Source organism: Manis javanica, chromosome 9, assembly GCF_040802235.1.
Source record: "Manis javanica isolate MJ-LG chromosome 9, MJ_LKY, whole genome shotgun sequence".
Taxonomy (NCBI): domain Eukaryota; kingdom Metazoa; phylum Chordata; class Mammalia; order Pholidota; family Manidae; genus Manis; species Manis javanica.
The window spans coordinates 99,925,228-99,931,490 of NC_133164.1; positions in this window are offsets into that span (position 1 = coordinate 99,925,228).

Consider the following 6,263-nt stretch of genomic DNA (forward strand, 5'->3'; position numbering starts at 1 on the left):
TCTGTTGTCAAAACTAATCATTTGTTTGTTTTATGCAGATAGGTCTTGCTCTTATCTGCTTAGTGATAGTGACCATTAAGAAATGAAAATGTGTTTGAGTTCACATAAAAATATTTGAGTTTCACACCTTGCCTCACCCTGTGGGTACCAGGGCCCAGCAGCACTTGCCTATAGTAGCAGCTCAATCCAGCTTTTTAAAACCAACAAATTACATCTTTCCCAACAGAAACACAAATGAGGAGTCAGTTCATTAATTTCCCCTTTGTTCTTCCTGTCTGTGGCCATTACTCTAGTTGGATCTTGAGCTATAAAATGTAGAATTTATGGTAATAAAAATAATCAAGAAGGCAATTCATTTATCAGAATAGGGCACCTTTCAAAAACACACTCCCTGCTGGTTGGAGGACACGGTGAAGTTCTGGAAAGAATGACATCAGTTTCCTCTCTGCTCCTCCACTGTTCTGTCCCCTCGCCTCTCTCCTTGTTTTCCTTAGTCATTAACCAACTGGGACTAGGAAACGAGTTTAGGGAAAAAACACAACAAAATAAAGTGAAGCTACCCTGGGAAGAAAGGGGAATGAAGACCCACTCCCAGTAAACAGCAAGGCCAATTTGAAAGGAATAGTTTGATCAAGGGTTTCAGAGAACAGTGGGGAGGAAGGGACAGGACCCTGTCTGCTGCTTACATCGTCCAGTGTGTGTCCAGCGTCTTATGTCCCCGAGCATCACCACTAAGGCACAGAAGGGGGATTGAGCCTTTATCTCCCACACATCCTCTGACAGCCTTTCCCCGATTATGACTGCCTCTTATTCCTATATAGCAATTTTCCTTTCATAACAATGTTGAGGAATATAAGGAAAGTAGGCAAAGAGGAAAGAAGCTAGAGGTGAGGAAGCCCACAGAATAATAATCCCTTACAATGCTCCTTGGCCCCTCACTTCCAACAGGACTCAGGGGGAGCAATCACTGTTTCACAGCTTTCTGGTCTTTCCCTGCATCCGCATACCACACCCCAGAAACAGCCAACATGCTAATTGCAAGGTCAGGCCAGTGTCTTACATGGCATCTGGGACGTGGTACAATGCAAACAGATTTCCATATGTGGTCCCTTCCAGCAGCCCTCGGCCCCCAAGCACCCACACCACGTGAGAACACGGCTTCTCGGGAGATGCTGACATTTTAATTGGAAGCATCTGTTGCCTTTTCTGTTATTTTTGGCCAGGTTTGGTTTATTTGTCTGAGCCGATATTTGTGTACAGACCCGCCTACACATTTCACAGGAGGCGGGAAGCAAAGCCGAGCTTGCCTCCTCTCTCATCTTCTTCTCATAGCCGCATGAGACATGTGGCAGGGCCTCCTGCCTTCACCCAGGTCTGTTCTCTGCTGGGGTTCTCTCAGCAGAACTGGGGACCAAGCTGAGACCAGAAAATTACTCTCCTTGGATAATAGAGGTGTGGGGGAGATGCCCACTTCTTCCGACTCCCAGGAAAGGAAGGTCCGTCAGCTTCAAAGCAGGAGCCCCAGGCCATGGTGGGGCCTCTCCCCCACCAGCCCCATCCAGGCAATCCTCGCAGATCTGACTCACACACTAGCTGAGACTGCTGTCCGCAAGACTGCCACAAGCTTGTTCCCACCCTGTGACCCTGCCCTTCCCTCAGCCTGCCCTTCTCTCCATCAGATCCCAGTCACCTCCTCGGAGCATCCCTATAGTGGGTCAATGGGCCTGTTCAGACACTGGGCAGCGCTAGCATCTGTTAGTGATCAGTGTGCACTGTGCGTTTGCTATACTTCAAGCTATAGTGGGTTTCAATCCACCTCCCCAAAATAAAATATGTCTACCGGAAGCCAAAGAATGTGAGCATATTTGGAATGCAGACCTTTGCAAATATAATTAAGGTGAAGATCCTGAAAGGAAATAATCTGGACTAGGGTAAACCCTAAATCTGATGGTGGAGGAGACAGAAAAGGAAATGACAGAGACAAGGCCATGTAAACACACAGGCCAAGACTGGAGTCATGCCACATGAGCCAGAATGCCCAGAGCTGCTGGATGATGGAGGAGGCACGAAAAGATTCTTCCCTTGGAGGCTTTGAGGGAGCATGACCCTGCCAGCACCTTGATTTTGGACTTCTAGCTTCCAGACTGTGAAGGAATAAGTTTCTGTTGTCTTAAAGCACCAAGTTCATGGAAATTTGTTAAAGCAGCCCTGGGCAAAGCTGACATGGTGTACAAAATTCTAAGAATGAAAGGGAGTTGGAATCGGCCCTGGACCTGAAGCAAAGGAACATGACCTGATGTGTCCCCTCGGGGAGTTTACATAAGCCCCAGGCCTCAATATCCTCGCCTGCACCTGGCAGGAGGCAGACAGGAGGAAATGCCAGTGGTCCTCTGCAGCTCTAGTATTGCATGTTTTGTGCAAGAGAGAGAGTCCATAACTACACAGGACAATGACACCATAACCCTGAGTCCCCACTGTGAAAAGCAGACTAAAGCGGCCATGATGGGTCAGAGGAGGGGAAGTTCAAGTGCTGTGGGGTCAGGCAGGACCCACAGAGGACCCCGGGAGCACCACATCCCCACTCACCCCGAGGCAGCCTGTGGGAGCCTCTGCCCACAGCCAGCATGCCAGCACCAAAGAGGGTGCTTTGCTGCATAGGAGAGACTGGGCTGCCCCTCAGCTCACACACACTGTGCATTAAGTAACCCCATATCGCCCACTCACCGCACACCCAGCAGTGTCCCGGGCCCTGAAACGTCAGAGGTAAGCGCAGTCTCTGTCCTCTGACCTCAGTGAGCGCACGGTCAGATGGTGCTCGGGGTGATAAGTATTCTATTCAAGAATTTCCACAGAGGGGCTCCTATGTCAGTTTGGAGGGCTTGAAAATCTTCCCAGAAGAAGCAACTTTTAAGCTACCTGAGAAACCAATAGAAGTTGGCTAGGTGACTGGAATGGTGAGAGCATCCCCATCGCACTCCTGCCTTTGAGTATGTGTAAAACAAGGAGGCAGAAACATTCAACAGGAATAAATCAGAACAGCACAGGAAAAGCAAGAATAATCCATTAGAAAAGCATGTCAATCTGGTGCCACCTGGCACGGGGCGAACAGCTATGAGCAAACAAGGGCCTCCCGGGTACAGCTCTGAACCTGTACACAAGCTTCGCTGTGCCCTGCCATTCTCAAAGTGAAGAAAGACGAGAATATTTTTCAGAAACTCGGTCATCCAAAGTCATCAACAGAGGCATTTCATTTCTCTGGAAAACTGATTGGGGTAGGCCTGTTTCTGTAAGGGGCTGACCGCTGCAGTCCCCCTGAGCTGCCCATGGGCAGGCTGTCGTCTGTGCTCTTCGTGTGACTTTCCTCTCTCTCTCTCAGGCTCTTGAAGAGGATCCTAAGCTCCTCAAAGGTGGAGCCTTTATCTTTTCCTTTGTACTTGCCACCCACTCATGAGTGCCTAACCGTCTACAAGTTTTCCTCTAGAAATAGCCAGTGTTCGTTTGCCAAGTCCCCTCCAACCTTCTGGCATCTGTCCATTCATCTGGACCCTTGAAAGCTGTCTGAAGATACAGGCCCAGTGATTCACCAAGACTTTATTAAGGGCCCTGAGGTTCAAAGCATGAGGCTCATTCAAAGCCACCTGTCCTCGAAGAATTTACAATCTGATTGTGGAAACAGGACATAAACATGTACAAATGTTAACAAAATCACAAAATATGAAGATATTTGGGAAGCCCAGATGACCTATGAGTTAACTTCATGGGCAGTAATGCCAGAGTCCCCTAAATTATTGTCTTCAGGTGCATCTGAGGCAAGGTGCTGGAGTGGGGTATGCTCCCCCTGGGCCTGGGCACTGCACGCCATGCCTGTTCTCTCCTGGAGCCTCCTCCATCCAGTGATATCAAGGCCATGATAACACTTTGAAAAAGCAAGAAAGAAGAAAAACGAGGACTCCACACACCCTTCACGGAGTACCCTCCCCAGTCTTTCCCAACTCATCCGTGGGCTTGGCTCTTTCCATCCCCACCCCTGTGTGGACAGGAACAGAGGAGATGGGCCAATCCCCTGTCTCTGCCTAAATTTATCTCTGCCATCTCTCTCTCTCTCTCTCTCTTTCTTTCAAGAACTGCCTCTCTCTCTCTCTCTCAAATTCTCCACAAGCTTCTTTCTGTGTTTTTCTCCCTTGCTATCTTGCTGTTTCTGTGTCTTGGTCTTTATCTCTTGCTGTTCCATACACATAATTATATTTTGGGGGTAAACCCACTACCCTTGTCACAGTAAGCCTTAGTTCTAGTTTATTAGCATGGAGGAGATCAAGGTTCAGAAGAAGAACAGACATTTACAACAAGGCCAAGATAAGGTTGTGACTGCATTGCAGGTCATTGAGGGGACATGGGAGAAAAAAATAAATCAGACAGAACGAAAAAGTCAAGCCTGGGAAGGCCAGGTTGCATTATGTTGGCAATCTGCTGCTCTAATGGCCACAGCTCTGCATTCTGTGGGCCCTTACCTTGAATTGTTCTCACAGGAGGCGTTGGGTCCCAAAGCCTTTGAGTTAGGTTAAGGTAAATTCTCAGACTCAGGAGCCCACGTGGTTGCTTTTCCTGGAACGCAGAGCATTGTGGGTCACAGGCCGGGCCTCTGATGCACAGAGGGATGTGATGCTCCTTCAGTGTCAGGACTAGAGGAGGCCTGAGAGAGGATCTGATCCATCCTCTGCATCACGGAGAGGAAAACGGTAGCCTGACATGTGGAGTTGCCCCAAATCCCACAGCTAGTAAGGAGCAGGGCCAAGCCCAGAGCATTTCTCCCCAACCTCCTCACTGTACCTCCCAGATTCCTGCCTCACCTCCATCTTTGACGGTGACTTTGGGTGAGCCCCTTAACCACTCTGAGCCTCAGGATTCTTATCTGTAAACTTGGGGAGCAGGAAAGAGAGCCTTTCTGAGGGCTTCTTGCAGAGTACCAAATGCTGTTATTATTCTCATACTTATTCTGACCTGTTCAGAAGAGAAAATGAGTCTGTGTGAGATTGGGGTCATGAGTTTGTTGAGCTGGAATTTGAATCCTGACCCCAGTGGTGTACCCAACCCCCGCCCCCAGCTGCACTCAGCATAGGCTGAATGCGGAGTCGGAACTGATGGCCAAGCTCCCCCAGTCACCCGGGCCCTTTCACGCTGCTCCTGCCAGTGTGGGCTGGGAGCTGCCCTCCACCCTAAGACCCCACCGCTGAAGGAGTACAGAAGCAGGTTGCTCTGCCTGCAGGAGAGCGGCTTGGCCTACTCTTGCATGGAATATCATGTCACATTCCCTTCACCTGCTGGTCAGGGTCCTGCCTCCAGAAAGTGTCCCTGGCCGTTGCTCCAACCAGATGCAGAATGAAGAGGCCCTCACCATGCTCCTCACACTCAGGTGTCTGCCCCACCCAGAGAGCCACTGAGACTCCCGAAGCTGCTCTCCAAAGGGCCCCATGAGCCCCTGAAGTCTAAGAAGAAACTCGTTTGGGAAGATGACAGCCCACTGGCTGGTTCTCATCCTCTGTGCACAGCACAGCAGCATTTTCAACCAGCATTTGCAAAGGCCATTCTCCCCACTTTGGATTCAGGACACTTCTCCAGCCCATGCTCAGAGCTAGCTGCACTGTTAGACATTTCTTTGGACACACACTCACACACATGCACACCAAGTTCTGTTCTTTTTAATAAGACTTATTTTTTTCCCGTTCTCTCCTAGAAAACCAGTAGAGTCCTCTGTAGGGCAGAGGCCAAGAAGACAGGTACCCACACCATATGATTCCACAGACAGCTAAAAGGTCCCTATTCCCAGCTCATGTATTAACTCCCCTTGAGTTCACTGAGTCACTCCAAACCAACAGCCTTGCTCTTTCTCCCGGGCTTTGCAGGGGGCATCACCTGGGCCATGTAGCTTGGTACTCATTTACATCCAAAGCAGCACTCCAATATGTAGAGCCTCATATTCTCATTTAACTATTTATGATGTGAAGAACTTTTCTCAATTAGAATATAGCCCCTGTGGAGCAGGAACTGTATTTGAGGCAGTGGACCTCTGAAATTCAGGATTTATATAGTAGTTTAAAACTTCTTTTTCAGATTCTCAGAGATCACCCAGAGCAGAGGTAACTTTTCCCCAGAAGATCCTCATCCACCAAATCAGCCCTTATCTCTCTTTTAAGGTCCACCTCAAGTATTTCCCTGGTGACATCCCTAACCCCATCCCTTACCCTGAGTGGATAAGGTATCTGGAA